General features: G+C 40.7%; 1 long non-coding RNA gene across 1 annotated transcript; it reads right to left on the bottom strand.

Annotated features, from left to right (window-relative positions):
- Positions 1–1,794: 1,794 nt before the first annotated feature.
- LOC121486793 lies at positions 1,795–22,525 on the bottom strand. The gene is made up of 3 exons (XR_005986741.1): positions 22,425–22,525; positions 7,984–8,111; positions 1,795–2,420 (listed from the first exon to the last, which is right to left on the bottom strand). It is a non-coding gene; the product is annotated as an uncharacterized LOC121486793 (long non-coding RNA).
- Positions 22,526–23,079: the final 554 nt, after the last annotated feature.

Consider the following 23,079-nt stretch of genomic DNA (forward strand, 5'->3'; position numbering starts at 1 on the left):
TAAAGTTTCAGAAGACTCTGTCTTCTTACACTATATTCTGTTTAGTGGCTCAGTTCCCATGAATAGTAGTTGATAAATATTTGTTGATTGGTCAATATTTCCAACAAGCTCAATTTATCTTAGAAGACATGTCTCTCAGAACCAATCCTGGATGGGGTACCCTTGAGTGTTTCCTGTGGACGGGCTGGGAAGTTGCTTCATTGGACAGGAACATTTCTGGAGAAGGCATTAAGATAAGTGGCAGCATTTCATTAAGGCAAGGTATTACAGAACCTCAAACAGAGGTGTATTTAGGCACCATCAAAAAGACAGTGGAGAGGGCAACCCAGGTGGCTCAGCGGTTTAGCGCCACCTTCAGCCCAGGGTGTGATCCTGGAGACCCAGAAGGGAGTCCCACGTCAGGATCCCTGCATGGAGCCTACTTCTCCCTGTGCCTGTGCCTCTCTCTCTCTCTCTCTCTCTCTCTCTCTCTCTCGTGAATTGATAAATAAAATCTTAAAAAAAAAAAAAAAGACAGTAGAGAGTAACCGACTTGTCAGAGGATTGGTTGAGACCAATTACTGGAAATCCATTACTTTAAGCACTTTGTTTTTTTCTTAAACACTATTTGAAATGTCTATACTCATGGTTGTTGAAGCAATGTCTTGAGCAGATTACTGCGATGTTTAAGAGATTTTTGTGAGTTAACAAAACCACACTAAGTCTTTGGGTTTCCAAGATACCATTCAAATGTATTGTGTTTCCTTGATGATTTTTTGGCTTGGTGAACTTGTGACTTCTAGTGGAGGAAATTGTTGATGAATGGTTCTAAATAAAAGTCAAGGTAATGGGGTGGAAATTTAATAACATCAGTAATTTTCGCTTCTGATAGCAAGCTGGATTGTGATTAATGAAACTGCTGAGTAGTGGCAATCTGTTGTGTTTAAACAAGTGTATTTGCAGATAGCACTGGTGTGTTAGCAACCTGCCACAGCAATTTTGTTAAAAGTGGATTTCCACCTGTAACTTAGTTATAAAGGGAATTTTTTATGTGGTGATAGGGTTTCTGAATTTTACTGAGAATATTTCTTCCCCTGTTCTTTTGACAAGGAAGAGGGATTAAAAGTAATTAAAATGAAAGAACTTGGCTGGCCTGTGGCATGCTATTAATTACCTACCAAAAGCATTCACTGTTTTTCTTTAATATTTACTCAGCTGTGACATACTCAAGAATTTCACTTAAGAGCATTTAAACTGATAAACTTGAGTAAGTTAGAATTATTTCCATTTCTAAAAGAGTTTACATGGAGATATATGCAGTTTGGATAAAACCTTTTATGTAACAAACATATGGCATTATGCTAGAAGTTAATATACAATGTGATCAGAGGTATAATCTATTAAAGGTAAGTAATTGGGAAAACTAGAATAATCATTTTGCCAATTTCACATCCCTACCTAATTTCTATAATGCAAATGACTTCATATAATCACAAAGTTCTATGGCACCTGCCTGCACATTAGGGCTATCTATCTGCCTTGAGTACAGCTCCTACTCCAGTCCACTGCATAGGGTCCAGGGCACATCACATGAGGGCAAACGCTGTGAATGTGCTTATAATGTGAGTACAGGGACTCCTGGGTGGCTCAGCGGTTAAGCACCTGCCTTCAGCTCTGGGCGTGATCCTGGAGTCCCGGGATCGAGTCCCACATCAGGCCCCCTGTATGGAGCCTGCTTCTCCCTCTGCCTATGTCTGCCTCTCTCTGTGTGTGTCTCCTGTGAATAAATAAAACCTTTTTTAAAAATTAAAAAAAATTTTAATGTGAAAACAAACATTACAGGAAGTAGAGAGGGACAAGGTCTTGGAAATGGTGAGGGCAAGTAGAGAAAGGCAGAGAAGGTTGTAGGTGGTCATAAGTGGCTGCTGGAAGTGTTTCTGTTTTGGTGTTGAGTTTTTTCTTGATGTCAATCTGTTCCCATGCATCATTGGAACCTCAAGAAGTTTCATTTTTCCAATCTCATTTGCTTTTTCCGAGTTCAATCAAACATGTATGTTGAGTCCAGCCAGTTGCTTCATCTTTGCTTTGTCCTGCTGCCTCTCTTCCAAGGGTCACATTCACACTTCCTCCCTCATTGCTGCCTCACTGGCTCCTCTTCCCCATTCCCTCCCCTGCTAGAATCTGGTTTTTGTTGTGTAGGATCCCTTCCTCCTGTGCATCATCCTCTTTCACTTGCCAACATCTTGATTCAGATTTGGATCCCATTTGGCCTTAATGGAATCACATACTTGCTGGTTTCCATTTTGTATTAGTTTCTTTCTTCTGTTTAGGGACTTCTGATGATCTCTTATAGATGCACAGACCTCAAGGATCTTCTCCTTCTACTTGAGCAAGATGTCCATCTCACATTTAGAATGTTACATAAAACCCTGTGCTCTTTTCTGGAGGAAAAAAAAAAACAAGCATAGCATATATTCTGTAAGGCACTGTAAGTGTCAGGCTCTGCATGAGCATGAAGTCTGCTTGGGATTCTCTCTCCCTCTCCCTCTGCCTCCCCCCACCATTAAATAAATCTTTTAAAAAAATAAAACTACAATTTCTTAGAAAATACTACCAATTTTTACCAGGCTGGGTAATAAAACAGTCAGGGAACACTAACAAAATATTCAGTTATTTTAAAGATAACTTTACAATTACTTGAGGGAATCTTTCTCCCAATTTTCAGGTTGTTTTTAAAATCTCATGCTCCTAGTCTGTGGTGCTTTTTTCAGACATTCCTGGATTTAGCATATAACTAAATGAGAGTGATTCTTCACTGCACAAAATTATTTAGCAAAGAAGTTCTCTTATCAAATGCCTTCATTGCACTATTTTAATTGCCATGTATAAAAATTTACTAATTTATCAAGAATGGCTCTAAGATTTTTAATGACAAGAGAACTCTTTGGAAATTACAAGTCCTGCTTATTCAAAAACCTGTGTTTACATCTGAAAGCTTTGTGAAATTATTTTTTTAATAGAGCAGTTTTAGGCTCACAGCAAAATTGAGTGGGAAAAAAAAGTTCCCATATACGCCTTCCACCAACCTGCATGGTCTCCTGTATTATCAACATCTCTTATCAGAATGGTACATTTGTTACAATCTAAACCAACACTGACACATTATTAACATCCAAAGCTGTTAGTTTATATTAGGGTTTATATTTTTTGTGTTATAAGGTCTGTAAGTTTTGACAGATGTGTAATAACACGTATCCACCCTTGTACTATAATATGCTCTAGTATCACTGCCTTAAAAATCCCTGTGCGGGCAGCCCCGGTGGCGCAGCGGTTTAGCGCCGCCTGCAGCCCAGGGCGTGATCCTGGAGACCGTGGATCGAGTCCCAGGTCAGGCTCTCTCTGTATGATGCCTGCTTCTCCCTCTGCCTGTGTCTCTGCCTCGCTCTCTCTGTCTCTATGAATAAATAAATAAAATCTTAAAAAAAAAAAAAAAACCTGTGCTCAGGGGCGCCTGGGAGGCTCAGTCAGTTGAGCATCTGACTTCGGCCCAGGTCATGATCTCAGGGTCCTGGGATGGAGCCCACTTTGAGGAAAAAGAGGGGAGTCGGTTTTTCCCTCAGCCCGTCCACCAGCTTGTGTGTGCGCTCTCTCTCTCTCAAATAAATAAATCATATCTTTAAAAAAACCATCCCATGCTCCATCTATTCATTCCTTTCTCCCCAGTCCAATCATTTTTTAATAAACTCTCCTGCCCCAAGGTGCATGTCACAAATGGAAAAACCCATATCAGTCGGAATTAATTCTAACCATGTAGAATAAAACAAAATGAAACCTCAAACCTCATTAACCTGAAGTGGTTTCTCTTCACTTTGCATGATGTGATTTCAAGAGAAAAAATAAAGATGCGTGGTGGGGTCCAGTTATCTTAACTCAACATTAATGATTATCAACTCAATTTTCTGGCCAAAATTATGAAGCCGGGGGGTAGAATTTCAAATGTAGCAATTTGGCTATCTTGCACTAAGCCAGAGACAAGCGAAGTGTCTGTAGCACTGTCAAGGTTATGGAAGAAAATGAAGATAGAGGACCTTCCTTTGGGATAGCACCCTGTAGCTTAGACTCCCCACATCCTTCTGCACTCTCATCTGTCAGGTGACTAGTGCTTCATACCAGATGCTGAGGATTCTCTGTACCTCAACCTGCTACACAAGCTTTGTGCTATGTACATGTCCCATTTTATGTCTATGTAAAAAAAAAAAAAAAAAAACCTAATTCTGATTTATATTTTTTGAGTAACAACTAGAAAATCTCTTGACTGTCCTGAAAAGTAATTTTTAAGTAGAAAGCTACTAATGTGTTCTTGTTGATTAATTTTTATGATGGAGAAGAGCAAAGTAGTTACTTCCCCTGGCACTGGAGCTATATAGACCACCACTTGGCAGGGGAGTTATAAGGGAGTCGAAGCATCAAATGAATGATTAGACCTGGTGATTTCTTAGTTTTTCAATCCTGACTTTCAGTGATTCCACCTAAAAAATAGAGCACTGTACCAAGCCTTTTTTTCAACCAATGAACAAACAAAAAGCCTTTTGCTAACATCATTTAAACATTTTAGAATTATCCCTTCTAATTTTCAGTATGAGCATCAGTATTAGCAATTCAGCAAATGGCCATTATCCTGTGTTCCCACATTTAATATCTTGAACTAGAAAGTAACTATAAATTGCAAATTGAGTGAATGGAGCAATCAGCAGCCGTATATTATCAATTTTTGAAATAGACTAGACTACATATACTAATGCCGAAGAAACAGGAAGTACACTTTGAAAAAAAAATAGCAAGAAAAAACTTTCTGACTCAAAGATCTAAACAACTAGCTGATGTTTAGATAAAAAGAACTAATTATTGTGGGGATATCTTAATAGAGTTGATTGCTAAGGAAACACTTTATAGCATCTAGAAAACAGAGTCAGAAAGAACTATTTGGGAGAAAAGCTGCCACACTGTCTTGGAATATTAGTACATCATTTGTCTCAGTGTTCATGGCAATAGCATTAGCAACATAAGGACTTTTCAGATTATAAAGATAGCCTTTTCATCCCAGAATGAGTACATCCCTTATGGCTATCTTTGTATTAAGAAAAAGAAGTATGTTAGCCAGAATTTTTATTTCATTCACAGAAATCATACAGAAACGAAAGCATAGGCATGTCCCCCACCCCCTCACCTACCCACCAACCTGCATCTGCCTTTCCTCCTTTGCGCCCCCTCACACCCCAGCTATGTTCCCTTTGCCAACCAAAGGGCATTGTTCCAAAAATTCACTCATTGTGCTCTGCTGACGGATTCCATCAATATGGAAAAACATATTGTAAGTACTCCCATCTTTTAAAAACACTTTCTTGACCTTATTTCTGCCATGCCTTTCTTTTTCCAGAACACTCCTTAAAATAGTTATCTTATTTGCTGTGTCCAATTCTGCTCCTCCTGTTCTCACATTAACCCACTTTAATTAAGTGTTTGCCCCCACTGCCCCACCAAAACTGCTCTTATGGAAGCTCCCCAGAGACTTCTATATTACTAAATCCAAGGTAAATTCTCAGTTCTCATTTACCTGATCTAAAGCAGCATTTGGCACTGCTGAGCACCTTCTTGAAACACTTTCTTCACCTGACTTTCCCTGGTTTTGCTCCTCCCCTTAGTTTCTTTCCTTAAAGTCTTTTTTGCTGGTTCACCCTCATTTCCGTGGCCTCTAAATATGGCCTTCTGGGGGTATCTAGGCAGCTCAATCAGTTAATACACCAGACTCCAACTCTTGATCTCAGCTCAGTTTATGATCTCAGGGTTGTGAAATGAAGCCCTATGTCAGACTCCAAGCTCACTGGGAAGCCTGCCTGAGATTCTCTCTCTCCCCTCCCTCTGCCCCTCCTTCCCTTCCTGCCCCCACACATGTGCGCGCGCTCTCTCTCTCTCTCTCTTTCTCAAATGAATAAACAGATCTTTAAATATGGCCTTCTTTTATTATTTACTCTCACTCCCTTGGTGATTTCTTCCCATCACTCTGAATGCTGTCATATGTTAGTGGCTCCCAAATTTCTAGCTCTAGCTTAGACCTCTGCATCCAGTTGCAGACACATGTCCACCTGCCCCCTTGACACATTAGCTACGCTCTCTAGTAAGCATCCTGCTCCAATGTGCATCTTAACATCTCCCCCATGTCAGGAAATGGCAACCCCCTACTTCCGGTGAGTCAGCCCCAAATTCTTGATGTTCTATCATCTTTTTTTCTTTCTTTCTTTTTTTTTTTTTTTTTTTTTTTTTTTTTTTTAAATTTTTATTTATTTATGATAGTCACAGAGAGAGAGAGAGAGGCAGAGACACAGGCGGAGGAAGAAGCAGGCTCCATGCACCGGGAGCCCGATGTGGGATTCGATCCGGGGTCTCCAGGATCGCGCCCTGGGCCAAAGGCAGGCGCCAAACCGCTGCGCCACCCAGGGATCCTCTTTCTTTCTTTCTTTCTTTCTTTCTTTCTTTCTTTCTTTCTTTCTTTCTTTCTTTCTTCTTTCTTTCTTTCTTTTTTCTTTCTCTTTCTTTCTTTCTTTCTTTCTTTCTTTCTTTCTTTCTTTCTTTTCTTTCCTTTCTTTCTTCTTTCTTTCTTTCTCACCCCAATCTGGTCCAATAGCAAATCCTACTGCTCTTTCTTGGAAATACATCCAGAATCTGATCACCTTCTCACCATTCCCACCACTGCCACTGCCCTAGTTCCAGCCACCGTCATTTTCTCATATGGATTACTGTAAAAGCCACCTAACTGGTCCTCCTGCTGCTTCTTTCCTTACCTGGCTTTAATTTTTTTCTCAACATCATAGCACTTTTGTTAAAACATGCACCAGATCATGTCATTCCTCTGCTTATAACACTTCGCTCCCCATAAAAGCCTGTGTGTTTACAGTGACCTCATGTGATCTGACCCTCATTATTCTCTAACCTCATCACTATTTATTTTATCCTTAGCGAGTTCATCTTCAACCAGATTTGCTTCCTTGCTGTTCTTCAAACATACTGATACTGAGCGAGCTTCCACCATCCTTTGCAACTTCTGTTCTCTGCTGGCACATTCTCCTTCCAATACCAAATATCTACATGGCCTGCTCCTCAACCTTCTTCAGATACTTAAAATTTAACTCCTCAGTGAGCCTTCTATGCCTAGAATTGTAATTCCCCCTGCCCAGATACTTCCTCTATTTTCTCTGCTTTATTTTCCCCTTAGCACTATTTTAAAATAGGATCTGTTTTATTTACCTTGCTTATTTACTTTGTTTTCCAGTAAAAAAGTAACATTTGTCCTCTGCTATATCCTCCACATACAGAACAGCACCTGACACATAGTAGTCACTCAATAACTATTTGTTGAACAGATGAGTTAACAGTGTAGACCTTATTCCAAGTATTTTGTAACCCATAACATAAATATCCTACCATCCTAATTTATAAAAATAAGCTTGTGAGCAGTTAGGATAATACAATTGCCCTGGTGGAGGATGAGAGTAGGGTTCCTGTTTAGAGTAGCTAAAACGATGTATTGGAAGAAATAGTGAGAGCAACCCATGAATGATTTGTCTGGTACTCCAAGTTATGGGGGAGTGCCAAGGGAAAGTACTGTGCAAGGTAGTTTTACTATTGCTGGTTCTGACTCAGTAAGTTAATTAACCCAATGTTGTATAATTTGTTCTTTAATACACGACTAATGATTCCCTACTGCACTTCTCCTGCTTCTCTCCTAGAGGGGACTCACGTGGTGGGCACACAAATGGAGTCAGGCAGAAAAGGAAGAGTTGCAAAAGTCCAATTGACCCATGAAACATAGTGCCTTTTGCAAAAATCACTCAGCCTGCTAATGGTTTTTAGGTAGTGCAAAACTGATCCAGACACAGATACCTCCAGTTCTAACCTTCCTTTTCAACCTTTAGCAAACAGGAAAACATCTCCTGTAGGCATACTTACCTATTCCACATTTGTGTCTTAGTGTGAAATCAATAGAAATCTACCCAAACAGGTTTAAGCAAGGAGGGATGTATCACAAGGATGCAGGAGGGGCTCACAGACGACCAGAGCAAGGAAGCAGCAACGCGCTGTAAGGATAAACTGGAATTAGGGTCCTCAGATTCTTCGGAAACCTCAATGTTTCTCACCTCTCTGCCCTTTTCTGGCTGTCAACTCTTGTTTTTCACTACACAGCAGCTTTCTCTGCTTATCATCCCATATACACAAACCAAGGCAGAAACCCTTTCTCTAAGATTTACTTCTCATCCTCTTTAGAGTGAGGATAGAATCTCTTGGTCCCAATTCAAAATTTCCAGAAACTGCCGGAGCCAGGTACCCCCACCTCCGAATCACCATATTTGTATGGACATAGTGTGGGACCCAGGAAATTTAACAAAAATCCCCTACCCCTGGACAAGCAGAGCAGGACTGATTCCATTTTGTGCTACACCCGCCACCTCCCCTATGACCCCCACATGACCTGCTTATTGCTTAAGGCGCTGCCCACCCTAGTGGAGCCGCTGGGCACACCCTAATCGGAAATCGGCTCATAACAATGTAACCCTGCTTGTGCCTGCCGAAACTGCGCGCCGATTCTGACCACAGTAACAGGCCAGCTCAAATGGATACTATAGGGTAAGGTGTAATTCAAGCGGCCACCTCCGTGTGGACCGACATGACTGTGCACCTTTCTGCCTATCCCATGGGCCACTGGCCCCTATAAAGCTGCTACGCCTCTTAGTCTCGGGGTCCAAGTCCCTGCTCCGCTGTGTCGGGTGCACTTGGACCCAAGCTCCAGCTTGTGTAGAAACCCTTGGAAGGTTGCATGGGTGTGGGCTCCTTGGTGGTTTCTCGGATTCGCGATCTTGGGCACAACACATAGATACTTTTATTTGAACTGGATGGACGACAGTGAAGAGTTGCCAGAGCCAGCAAGGAGCCAGCAAGGAGTCAGCTGTTTGAGGCAACCCAGCAGATAGCCACTATATTTAGTCTTCATGGGCATTCACAAAAAAATGTTACATTTGTAACACTACCTTTTCTCCTACCTCTCAGCTCAGGGTCAGTCTGAGGTTACATGAGGAAGAGAGTGGGATTCAAAACGAAGAGACAACTTTAAGATCATGCCTGACTTGTTCATCACTGAATCCGCACTTACAGTATCACACCGGTGTAAGGACTCTGTTAATGTTATCCTGTTACTATGACAGTAAGGACTCAACAAAACTCATTGAATACTGTGGATGTGAAAGGGGAAGGAAAGAGTTACAAGTGTGTCTTCAATAAAAGCCTTGGATGAGGGGCAGCCCAGGTGGCTCAGCGGTTTAGCACTGCCTTCAGCACAGGGCGTGATCCCAGAGACCCCGGATGGAGTCCCACGTCGAGCAGCCCGCATGGAGCCTGCTTCTCCCTCTGCCTGTGTCTCTGACTCTCTCTCTCTGTCATGAATAAATAAATAAAATCTTAAAATAAAAAAAAAAGCCTTGGACGGCACGGATATTTTCATTTCTGTGACCTCGTTATAGGACCCAAAAATGTTGTGGTGGTAGCAACTGACAATAGCCAGGAGGATTATTTGGGCTCATTGCAAGAGAAGAAGAGAAATTAAACAAATAAATAGCTAGATAAAGAGGATCCGTATGACACAAGCCAACAACCCTAAATGGACTTGGCAACCACGAGTCCCTTACATCCATGAAATCAGCCCATCCAGAAATGGCCAGGATGTCAAAGTCTCTAATTATTTCAACCTGTGTTTGTAGTCTGGGATAGGATTTGCAACCATGGCAATCTTGTATGTGTCCTTATCACAATAAACAGACATCTGAAAGGAGGTCAACTATCACTGGTGGTTACTCTTGGCTTAATATTCCTCTTGTGTTTGACACATTAACAGAAACAGTAACAAGAACAACACACCCTTGTTTTACTTCGTGGAGAACAGGAGCTCCTACCAGGAATTAGCTCTCTGTATCTACTGCTCTTGTGTCACCACGACTTTTTTCTTTCCCCCAAGGGAAACAGAAAGTAGCCTATCCTTAACCCAAAGATGGAGAACACTCATGTAATCCAAAAAAAGACAAAAAAAAAAAAAAACAGGTCTTACCCAGTATAAAGCCTGTACTTTATAGCCTGTACTTTATACTGTGAAGAAATTATTCCAAACAATAGACTGGGAACCAAGGAAAATAAAACTATTAAAAGGGCTCAAGAGCTGAAAGCTGGTTGTTGAGTAGAAAACAAAAGAAATTTGTGCTTTGCCCTGAAGCAATTATAGATAACACCACTATGGTTAGTAGGCTGATGGCAGGATAAAGTAGTACAACCTCAACTACCCATTTAACCAAGACCCTCAAATCCAAGTAAAATGATTTCATGTTCCTAGTTATCATCTGCTTCTGGTAAATACAAACTCAAAAGCTCTCTTGAAGGAAAACAACTCTGACCTGGGCAGTCTGGATTCCCGTCTGTTCACTTCAGTCAAATGTAAACTCACAATTTTGAAAAAAATCACCAAACATACATACATGAATCATCTGGTATCAGTAAAAGTCAGCAGAAACAACAATAACAGATTTATGCCTTGAGATTCCAAGTATGGGAATTATCCAATTCTGGGTAAAAAAATAACTGTAAGACATGGCTCAAGTATAATCAAAATAAATGAAGACCAAATTTAAAAAATAAATGAACAGTAAAGGACAATTGAAATTGATATTCAAAACAATAACAAAAGAAACATTTAAAATGCAAAATATAAGCGTTGCAGGATTTCTTTTCCTTTAGTGTCAGTGGTTCTTGGTCATGTTGCTTCAAAGTATGAGGAGGTTGTGCTGGCTTTGGCAGCACACATACTAAAAATTCAAAGTGTCAGGAGGGTAGACCAGACAGAGTGTTGGGCAGCAAAGCAAAGTTTATTGAGTGATATTGGAGCAGTTTATTGAGAAATAGTACAAATCTTCCAAAGAGAAAGGGACCCGAGAGGGTTACTAATTTGGCGTTTAAATCTAGGGGTTTTGGGATGCCTGTGAGGCTCAGTGATTGAGCCTCAGCTCAGGGCGCGATCCCGTGTCCTGGTATAGAGTCTCCATTGGGCTCCCTTCAGGGAGTCTGCTGCTCCCTCTGCCTTCATCTCTGCCTCTCTGTCTGTGTCTTTCATGAATAGATAAATAAAATATCTTTTTAAAAACTCTAGGGGTTTTCATGGGCTCTTTGGTGTTGGCTGTTTTAGTCTCATTAACCCTGCATATTGTGCCTGTCACCCAATTAGGTTTTTGGCCGTGTGCTCGTCTATCTATCAGATAGTTGTTCTTGTGGGAAAGGGTGGAGAGCTCCATCCAGGGTGGTGGTTCATAGCTTTGCAGAACAAGAGGGTGGTGGCTGCCACTGCCCTGAGGCATGCCCCCCATTCCCAGGCCACCAGATCAAGCTCTTTGTTTAAATCCCACTGGCTGTTGAGCTGGCCCCCAGCCTGGGTTAGGACACCCTAGGCCATTCCTTTCCTTTCTATTACATAAAAGTTATAAATCCTGCCAGTAGGAAGACTTAAAGCTGGGGCACTCAGTAAAGCCTAGAATAATAACAGGATAAGGTCTTTTTCCTTTTTTAAAAAAGATTGATTGATTGAATTAATTAATTAATTAATTAAATAGAGGGAGAGAGCACAGGCAGGAGGAGTGGCAGGCAGAGGCAGAGGCAGAGGGAAAAGCAGACCCCTGGCTAAGCAGGGAGCCCATGTGAGGCTCCATCCCAGGACCCTGGGATCATGACCTGAATCGAAGGCAGATGCTTAACCAACTGACCCACCCAGGCACCCCTGTCTTTTTCCTTTTAAGTGTAGTTGTCCATTAGCACCTGGATCCCTCGTCCCTGCCTGCCTTTCTTCCTACTATCCTCCATCATAAGCAGGGATATTTCAAACTCAAACTAGATTAAAAAGTAAATCAGACACAGATGAAAGAATTAGTTAACTGGAAGTTCATTCCGAAAAGATTTCAGCAGAGAAACTAGAAGATGGAGAAGATGGGAAACAGGTAAAGACGTGAAATCTACCATGAGGAATTCCACAAACAGGAAATCAAAAATGTCAAGAGAAGAGAAAAGGGAAAATGAGAGAAAGGAATATTCAAGTAGATAGTCACCAGGAATTTTCTCTAAATGATCAAGTCTACCTATCCACAAATTTAAGAGCTCCAGTGCATCTCAAGCAAGATGAGTAAAAGGAAACCCACATGCAGATGCTTTGCAGTGAAATTACAGAATAGGAAATGAGGGAAAAAAAATCTTAAGAGCCATCATGGAGACAAGGCAGATCACTTCTGAAGGTGTAACAGACAATTAAATATGCTGTAGACTTCTCGAAGCTGCAATGTGAGAACAGAGTAGAACAAATAACTTCAAAGTCTGCAAGAAAAATAAGTGACAACCTAGAATTATGTACCATCGAACCTATCTTCCAAAAATGAGGGCAAAGTAATGATATTTTTATATTAAGTAAAGCCAGAAAGATTATCTCTAACAGACACTAAACAACAATAACAACAAAAAATCCTCAGGGACAGGGGCGCCTGAGTGGCTCAGTGAGTTAGGCGTCTGACTCTTGATTTCAGCTCAGGTCATGGTGCTGGTGTCCCAGGGTCCCAGGAACAAGCCCGAATCAAATCGGGCTCCTTGCACAGCAGGGTACCTAGTTGTCTCTCTTCCCCTGCCCCTCCCCTGACCTAAGTGCTCTCTCTCGCTCTGCTCACACTTTCAAATAAATAAATAAAATCTTTTAAAACAATGTATAAACAGGGGGCATCCCCGGTGGCTCAGCGGTTTAGCGCCGCCTTCAGCCCAGGTTCATGATCCTGGAGACATGCGATCAAATCCCACGTCAGGCTCCCTGCATGGAGCCTGCTTCACTCTCTGCCTGTGTCTGTGCCTCTCCCTCTCTCTCACTCTCTCATGAATAAATAAATAAAAATATTTTTAAAAAAACGTATAAACAAAGGTCCCCAAAATGAAAATCTGAGAGGTAAAAATAGGTAATCAGTAAATACAAAAATAGATAATCAGTAAATCAGTAAGTCAGTTAATATAAACACACACTACCTGATTCTTCTTTCTTAAATTGCACTGATATCTGTTTAATGAAGAATTTCTTTTTTAAAAAAATTTACTTATTTGAGAGAGAGAGAGAGCATAAGTTGGGGGAAGCAAAGGGAGAGGGAGCAGCAGACCCCACACTGAGCAGGGAGTCCTACATGAGACTTGATCTAAGTACCCCAAAATAATGATGTGAGCTGAAGATAACAAACTGAGCCACCCAGGCGCCCCTAATGAGGAGTTTAAAAAGACAATAATAGCAAAGAAATTGGGAAGGAGTGACATGTAATGTTCTATTTATTTTTTCTTTTTTAAAAGATTTTATTGATTTATTTGAGAGAGAGTGTGAGCATGAGTGGGGCCTGTGGGGGGGTGTTGCAGAGGCAGAGGGAAAAGCAGACTCCCCACTGAGCAAGGAGCCTGATGCAGGGTGATTCCAGAACCCTGGGATCATGACCTGAACCGAAGGCAGATGCTTAATGGACTGAGCCACCAGGCAACCCAGGAATGTTCTATTTCTTGATCATATGATTACAACAGTAAAGTTACTTTGTGAAAATAAAGGTATACAGTTAGGCCTTTTGAAGGCTTGCACTTAATGGAAGATCTTTAAGATATCTTTAAGATAGCAAACAAGGTAAGTGATGCCCAACATCACTGCTACTGTTTAGCATAGTATTTTGAGGTCCTGATCTACACTATGTTGGAAGTAAAGAGATAAGAGGTGTATTCCTAAATAGATGATGGTCTGAAAAAGAAGAAGAAAAAAGGAAAGATATCCCACGATTGGGATGGAATACATGTATATTACAAAAACATCAATTATCTCCAAAATAATCTCTGAATCTAGTGCCATCTCAAACAAAATTCCGGTTGGATTTTTCTTGAGCAATCAACTAAACTTATTCTAAACTTTATAGATAGACACCCATAAATAAGTCAATTTTTAAAAAGAAAAGAAAGAACTTGCCTTTCTAGGAATTATGACATATTCCAAAGCCATTTAAATGAATTTTAAAATGGTGATAGTAGCCCAAGGAGAGATAAATAGCCCAATGGGACAGAAGAGAGAGCTTTGAGGTAGAATATATGCAAATAGAACCAAATATACCATAAAAGCAGTACTATAAATCAATGAAGAAGACAGATTGCTTACTACATGCTGTTGAGAAAACCAGTTGATTATGGAGAAAATTTTAATTATTTCTACACAACACCATACAAAAGAACTCTGGCTGGATTAAATATCTAAATTTGAAAGGCAAAGCTATAAAGTTAATAGAAAAGAATACAGGACAGCATCTTTGGAACTAAGAGGTGGCAAAAGAATTATTAAACAATCCCAAAAGCACAAATTGCTAAATTTTATTACAAGAAAATTAAGGATTGCCGTTCAATGAAGGATACTGTCAACAAATTTATGGTACATAACAAAACTGACAGGTTATCTTTAACGTCCCTATGGTATGTGAAAATCTGACAAGATTGATTACATGTAAGCATTACAATGGTCAGTTTGTTTTTATTTTTTGTGAACCCTTGTACTAAGTACGTTGCCCTTCAGCACCATGATTACACAGTCATACGACTAGGCCATGGTGGATTCAGTTCACTAGCAACAGCGTGGGAACCCTGGGATCCTGTTCACTGGAAATTCTATACAGAAATTTCATCATGCCAAGGAACAGCAGGTACTGCTCCAGCACAGCCACCCAGTGGAAGAAAAACCAAATACAAAACTGAACACTTGATCGAAGAATGATGCATATAAGTGAAACAACTCACTTCTTTCTCTCTTTTTTTGTTTAAAGATTTTATTTATTTATTTGAGAGAGGAAGAGAATGTTCAGACTTTTACTCCTGCTAATAAGCAACCAATGCTGCTTGCTCAACAAAAACATAAAGCAAACCATAAGGCAGATACATAAATTAGAGACAAATTTGGAATTCTGAAGTTATCCCCAGACTGTTGAACTAAAAATACTGTTGCCTATAAATTTTGAATTATGATTATTACTAAATTAGGAGTTCTTATTTTGTTGTTTGTCATCATATCAGAAGAATATTAGCCCCCTATTTTTAATTTAATATAAACAAAGACCAATATAAGAATATACCTCGGCTCAAGAAAACCCTCACTCATTTGTCTCCATTCAGTATGAAAAATCAAAGAAGAATCCTTCCTTGGAACCTAGGAGCTACTTCCATAAAGTTGCCAGAAAATGGAAGTGGGAGCCATATTGGCAAATCCTAAGACATTGGGATGTATTTTGGTGTAGTATTTCTCAAACTCTAATGAGCCTATCGATCACTCGTGAATCTCATTAAAATGCCAATTTAGACTCAGGAGGTCTGCAGTGAATCTAAGATTCTGCATTTCTTTTTTTTTTTTTTTTTTTTTTTTTTTTTTAAGATTCTGCATTTCTAACAAGCTCCCCCAGGTACAGCTGATGCTGCCAGTCTACACTGGCACTCTGGGTAGCAAGGTCCTAGTCTATCTTACAGTTCTTGGTTTTACCAGTTGTGCTTTTGAATGATCTAAAGAGCTACAAAGAGCTTCAGCATGTAACAGTCTTTCTGAGGAGCAAATCTAAAATCGAGCACACTTAAAACTACAGTGAGAGGATGAGTTATATATAATGAGTGAGCATAGAATCCACATCTCAAGGAGCCCCCACCTCCTTTTTTGCTCACTATGATAGACATTTTGCAGGAAAGATTTTGGACTTTGAAGATTCAGAACCTAAGCTTTGCTAGTGTCAAGATAGCTGTGTTTATTTCTTGCATTTACATCTTACCTAAGTTTCTTAAAGGAAAGAATGGCCAACTGAAAGTAGAAAGAAACTTCAGGCATAGAAGACAGATAGTGAAGATATCATTATGCTCTGTGTTATGGTATCCTTTCATGGTAAACATGCCTTTTCCTGTTAAAATGGCTGTTCTCCATCATGGAGCTACACAGGTAATCCATTACAAGACAATAAATCTTCAAAAGCCCATGTTCTAATGTAAATAATATCATGCTCTTCTGTATTTGCCATTTTTTAAAAGATTGTTTTCTAAGAGAACACTTAAATCAATCTTTCCTCTTTTTTAAAATTTTAGACTAGTTTTTCATGAGTCATTTATTTCCCCTCTTCCCCAAAGATTTTTATCCCTTGTTCCACTTGTAAATATAATATAATCTCACCTCAAAGTGCTTCCTGTGCCTAAATGCAAAGCTGGTGCACATCTCCCTTCTATTCCCTCTGACTCACAAAGGAAAGAATTTCTTACAAAGACTTCATTCTTTAGTCACAGGTTCAGGTATAGAGCAATGGTTTTTAATTTTCTTTCTTTTAGAACAATCCTAAATCTTTTAAGTGAATAAAATGAGTGTTTCAGTTAGTGTATTATTATTATTGACACACATTTTTAAAAATTTTTATTTATTTATGCATTCATGAGAGACAGAGAGAGAGAGAGAGAGAGAGGCAGAGACACAGGCAGAGGGAGAGGCAGGCTCCACACATGGAGCCTGACATGGGACTCGATCCTGGGAATCCAGGATCACGCCCAGGGCTGCAGGCGGCGCTAAACCGCTGAGCCACCTGGGCTGTCCTGACACCCATTTTTAAAAAATAAAATTGAACCTGATTAAAAACTACATACAGTATTTGCACATGCAGAGATAAGATCTGGATAGAAAATTCAGACAAATGAAAGCAGTTCCATCTACTTGCAAGAATGTATGTGCTTTTTAATTTTTTTCTGTAGATTTATATTAATATAGTTACCTAATACATGATATAAATTTGTAAAAAATATTAAAGTTAGTGATGATACTAAAGATGTCATACTGGCTAGGAAGAAAGGATGGGGGCAGGTAGGTAAATATGATCAAATCTTTTTCTGAAGATTGTGATTTTTTATTTTTTTAAAGATTTGTTTGTTTCTTTGTTTATTTGAGAGAGAGAGAGAGAGCCCGAGCGAGGGAGGAACAGAGGGAGAGGCACAAGCAGACTCCATGCTGAGTGTGGGGCTCGGAGCATGGTCAATGCCATGACTCTGAGAGCAGGACCTGACCCAACATCAAGAGCCTGATGCTCAACCAACTGAGCCACCCAAGCACCCCTAAAGACTATGATCTTTTAAACCAACGTAAACTTTTAACTATTTACATGCTCTTTCCTGTTCTTAAAGATTCACTACCAATTCTAGGAAACAGCCCAAAGTTCAGACTTTCAGAACACAGGAAGACAACTGAGTAAAGGGGTTGTAAAAAATGCTAATTCTGAATGTTTGATTTCCAGTGGGAAATTTTTATTTTCAGGCAAAGGTGGGCACTTTGGAGGAAAATAGAAAGTAGATTGCACAAAAAAAAAAGGAATAATGACGTCACTCACTGGTAACCGACCTGGCATGAAACCAAAATTCCAGTCCTTTTTCTACCACCAAGTAGCTTTTAGTGACCTCTATCAAGTTGTCTCACCTTTCTGTATGTCTGTATCTGGAAAGTGAGGGCAAATACAGTTGCCTTCCTCAAGCCTGATAAGGCCACTGCAAGCATAAAATGAAATAACAGGATATGTTGATTCCTTGCTATTTCTGGGCACTTTTCATTTCAATGGTTTATCCAAGCTTTGTTAGCAGATCTAGTTGCATAATAAAGACAAGGGCTAAAATAGAACCATATTTTGAATTCTTAGAATTACAAAAGCAAGCTTCATGACAAACTTTCCACCAAATGACACCAAGCTTTAACCTCCATGCAGGCAGGAACAGAGTCTGGACTGATGCCAACTGAATCCTCAGCCCCAAGCCAAGAGGTTAAAATAAAAGCAGCCAATAGATATTTGTCAAATGGACATCTATGTGAAGAAACTAATGAGAAAGTTGCCCATTTTTAGGGTCTGAATGCAGTGCTCAAAATTCTACCTGATATGGAAGGTAGCCCAAACAGGGAGAAATTTAGAAAATATATACTAATGGCTGTATGCTTAAGCAATATTTTATGTTTGACCCCTTGATTCTCTCTCCCTCTGCTCCTACCCCCCATGCACTCTCTCTCTCTCTCTCTCTCTCTCTCTCTCAGATAAACAAATCTTTAAAAAAATAGTTTAAAAGCTGCAGTCCTTTTTTATATGCTATTACTTACATACCCGGTAAGTAACAATACAGTTTCTCTAAAAGAATTAATTATTCACCCTTGGTATTGCCAAACAAGATAGTCTCTAATGGAAATACTGGAGAAAAGAGGGTAAAAATTCAGAGTTAATCTATTAGAATCATTCTTCTTATTTTCATACCCATTTTGCAGATGTGGAGATGGTGGGGGGAAGCATCCCAGGGGAACGACCAGGAGATATACAGCTAAGCTAATTGGTTGGGAGACTGAACCAAGGGTAGCCCCGTCCCTGGGTCCTCCTCTGCCCTCTTCTGGTGGGGGTCCCTTAGGCTGGAGGTGTAAGGGTGGGTAGCACATGCTGCCTCTCCCTCTTTCCCACTAACAATTGGCCAGCATTTGTCTGTGGTATGACCAGAGACTCTCACTTCCTGTCACTAAAGTGGATGAACAAGTAGAGGCAACAGACATTCTATAGAGTCTCAACCAGGAAGATAAGCTCATGATCTAAAATTATCAAATACTCAGGCCAGGTGACACTAGGGAAGTGAAAAAATAAAGGGACTTATTCACTTGGGAGAACACAGGTATCAGAGCAAAGTGGGCAGAACTTCAAACACTGAAGACATTACATACAGGAAAGTTATTACAGTATTACAAGATTTTTAGATATCTTGGAAATGAAATACCTAGTTGCTTAAAAATAAAATTTGGGCCATCCCTAGGTGAATGAGTAAATGAAACATGACATATTCATACAATGGAATATCTTTCAGTCTTGAAAAGGAAGGGAATTCTGACACATGCTATGACATACACAAACCTTGAGGACACACTAATTAAGCCAGGCACAAAAGGACAAATATTATGACTCTGCCTACATGAGGTACTGAAAATAGGAAATACATAAAGACAGAAAATAAAATAGAGGTTACAGGAGCTGGGGGAGACCAGGGAATGGGGACTTAGTGTTTAATGGATACAAAGTTTCAGTTTGGGATGATGAAAATGTTCTGGAAATGAATAGGGATGACAGCTGCAACAACATTATGAATACATGAATGCCACTGAACTGCACACCGAAAAATGGTTAAAATGGCAGGGTGCCTGGGTAGCTCAATTGGTTAAGCATCTTGACTCCTGATCTCAACTTAACATGATTTCAGGGTTGTAAGATAGAGCCCCATGCTGGGGATGGGGTGAGTTCAAGCTATGTATTGGGCTCAGAGCCTACTTTAAAAAAAAGTCAAAATGGCAAGTTTATGTTATGTATATTTTATTTTGCTACACACATGCAAAATCACTTTGGGTTATAGAGGAGAATGAGTTCCGCAGCTGATAAAGAATTTCACCCACAGATAAGAGGCATGGCAGATATATTTAAAAGTTCTAGTACTGGGGCACCTGGGTGGCTCAGTCAGTGAAGGATCTGACTCTTGCTTTCAGCTCAGGTCATGATCTCAGGGTTGCGAGATCGAGCCCCAAGTTGGGGATGGGGACTCTGTGCTCAGTGGGGAATCTCCTTGAGATTTTTAGCCTCTCCCCCTGCCTTCTCTGTCTCTTCCTTTCTCCAAAAATAAATAACATCTTCAAAAAAAATAAAAGTTCTAGTGCTGATTTGCATACAGTTTATTGACTTTATTGTCATCATTCCTCATCAACTTCCCCACCAGAGACATCATTGTAAGGGCCTAACCCAGCCCCCACCCTAGCTGTTACAGGCACCTGGGCCTGTAACTGGCCCACATCTGTCCCTTCCCTTGCCTCCCGGTGCCTCAGAGCTGTGCCCCCCCCACCAAGGCCAGCACCACCAGCAGCTCCTCGGCAGCCAGGGGTGGGTATCTCCACAGCCTGGCCTGTTCTCTCCTAGAGCACAGGTCTCAGAAGATGAGAGACCACAGAATCAATGTTGCCATCACTCAAAAGTGCCAAAAAAATCTTCCAGCTTTCAGTAGCCCCAGGTGAAAGCTGAAAAGTCCAGTGTCCTCACTTCTTCCTCTGCAGGCCCCAGCTTACACCCCTTCCCCCTCAGCCAGCCCCCTCCAGTCATTGCTTTGTAGCTGGAGTCCTGTCTCAGTGTCTTCAGATCCCCCAGGAGAGTAGAAGGGAAGCAGTCAGATAGTAGGCAGGGGGAGCCCATTGCTTGGGGCATGAGAAGGGAGCCAAAGGGCCTACCTGCCCACTGGAGAAGAGGCAGGCTGAATGCTGCTACTCTTGGCTGGGTTGTCCCCCACTCAGTCTCTAAAAGGAGTGGCAGCATGCAAGATAGCCCACATGTGCTCTGGTTTACATATGGGCTGACTGCCCTGTCAAGACCCTATTTGGCTCCTATTACTCATGGGCTGGTGTCCCTGAGTGAACCTGTTCCAAGAGAAGTCTTGTCCCAGGCCTAGTGATGCCAGCAGGTACTGGCTGCCCATGGCTTTACTGCTTTAAGCGGATGCAGGGGTGGCAAATTCCTTTCTCTATCAATAAAACGGTCTGTTCTAATCATTTATTCATTAAATAACTGATATGTGACCATGCAGTTGAGAGAGCCCTATGTTGGCAGCCAGTCATGTCAGCAACAGAGATATTAGAGTGCTCACTGCCTGCCAGGCTTGATGGTGCTTTTTACGGATCTGTCATCAGAGCAACCATGTGAGGCAAGTGCTGCTCTTTCTCCTGTTTTTGAAATGAGGAATCTGAAGCTCAGAAATAGTTCATAATGCCCCAGAGTAATAGAGGAAACAAGAGGTAATGTAAGATTTGGCTCCGTGCAAACTGATTCCAGGGTCATGGTCCTAACTCCTGGCATCATGCTTCTGGCTGGAGATTTCTAGACGCTACTGCCTGGTTTGCCAGTCAACCCCAAATTGTTCTAGTACATCCCCAAACAAGTAACAAGTGAGAAGCTTTTAGTCTTCTCTACTTTTGGACAAACCTTTTTATTTGGAGTCTACTGTTTCTGGAGATGCTCTTTTCTCCCCTGCCCTCTGGGTTAAAGGACCTATACTAGCTCTGCCTTTTGAATCTTTCCTTATTGTCTTGAACCTGTTTTCCTCTTTGAAGAGCTCAAATAATTATTGATAAAGCTGTTTACTGCAATTGATTCCTACAATATACTGAACCCCAGTGCAACCAGGATTTACAGCAAAACCTGGTCATGTACAAATTATATACATTAAGCAGTCAAACAAATCCAACATCATTATGAGAAAATTTGGAAGGTGGGGCAAATAGATCAAAATCCTATATTTGGACTGGAGTTCAAAATTTGGCACCTACTTTTTTTTTTTTTAAGTTCTATGACTTTGGGTAAGTCAATTAGCTTCTCCGAGGTCCAGTTTTCTTCAAATTTCCAAAATAACATTTTCCTATATTAGCAAACAATTGAATGATTGCTGGGTATTAACTTATTTAGTCCTCATAAATAGGTATTTTATTATTCCCATTTTACAGATCGGGTAAGCTCAGACAGATACTAAGGTATTGGTGCAGTCAGAATTTTAATGAGGTGGTATGTTCCAGAGCTGAGGCTCTTAATTGGCTTAGTAGAGGGTATGTAACACCAGCTCCCAAATCCGTGGTTTGCCTTTTTCCTTTTTATTAAAGTGTAATTAACATATAATGTTATGTAAGTTTCAGATGTACAACATATTGATTCAATACTTGTGGGTTTTTAAAAGATGTTATTTATTTAAGAGAGGGGGCGGAGATAGCGAGGGAGAGGGAGAGAGAAAAAATACACACAAGCGGGGGTGGAGGGGGCAGAGGGAGAGAGAAGAGACAAGCAGACGTGGTGCTGAGCGCGGAGCCCGAAGTGAGGATCAATCCCATGACCCGGAGATCATGACCCAAGCTGAAATCAAGAGTCTAACACTTAACGGACTTAGCCACCCAGGTGCCCCATTGATTCAACAATTCTATATTACAAAGTGCTCACCATGGTAGGTGCAGTCCCCATCTGTCACCATGAAATGTTATTACAACATTATTGACTATATTCACTCTACTGTGCTTTTCATCTCTATGGCTTATTTATTTTATAACTAGAAGTTTGTACCTCTTCATCCCCTTTATTGATTTTGCCCACCCCCTCCCACCTGGCAACCACCATATTTAAAAGTCTGTTTGGCCTGACTTTTATTTTCCAAGCTCTCAGTGATTTGTTATTGAAGAACCCAAGTACTAGTTAGTACATGAGAGGAAAGTGGAGGAAGGGCAATACCTGTAACTTCCATGCTCTTAAATCGCTGGTGGAAGTAGCCGCAGCATTTCCCACGATTTTATTCAACTCAAAAGATTTCCTTGTGACTTCTGGGAAAGGACAGGGCCTCTGCCTATTCCAGAAACGGTGAGAGAGTGAACATTGACTTTGGACTCCCTCTTCTGGGAAAGAGCTAGCCTAGCCCCTGGACACACTGTGCAAAGCTTTATCATGTTAGTCCACAAAAAGCAGAGGGGAGAACTCCTGATGCTATTAGCCCTACGTTGATCTAAGAAGCCAACCTTTGTCCTCAATATCCTTCAGGTCTTCCTTTGGGAAATGTTCTATTGTGAGGATTTCAAACTGGTGGTGTATGGACCTCATATGGCTCACAGAACTAACTTGTTTAGCTTCCAAATTGCTGACCTACAGATTGTTTAAAAATGTAATTAGTTGTCAACATTTAGCAACAATAAGAGTTCACATTTATATCCAAGTTACTGGCATATTGAAAAATCTGAAGGTCTGACAATAGTCCCACCAGCTGTCCCATCAGCTGGAGCTCAGCAGATACGGCTGCCATGAGAATGGGTGCACGTACCACTTTCCTAGAGCCCTCTCATGCTACCCCCAGCAGCAAATTTCACTAATGTCTACACCTCCTGGACTCTTAATA

The sequence above is a fragment of the Vulpes lagopus genome, chromosome 3, assembly GCF_018345385.1.
Source record: "Vulpes lagopus strain Blue_001 chromosome 3, ASM1834538v1, whole genome shotgun sequence".
Classification (NCBI taxonomy): Eukaryota; Metazoa; Chordata; class Mammalia; order Carnivora; family Canidae; genus Vulpes; species Vulpes lagopus.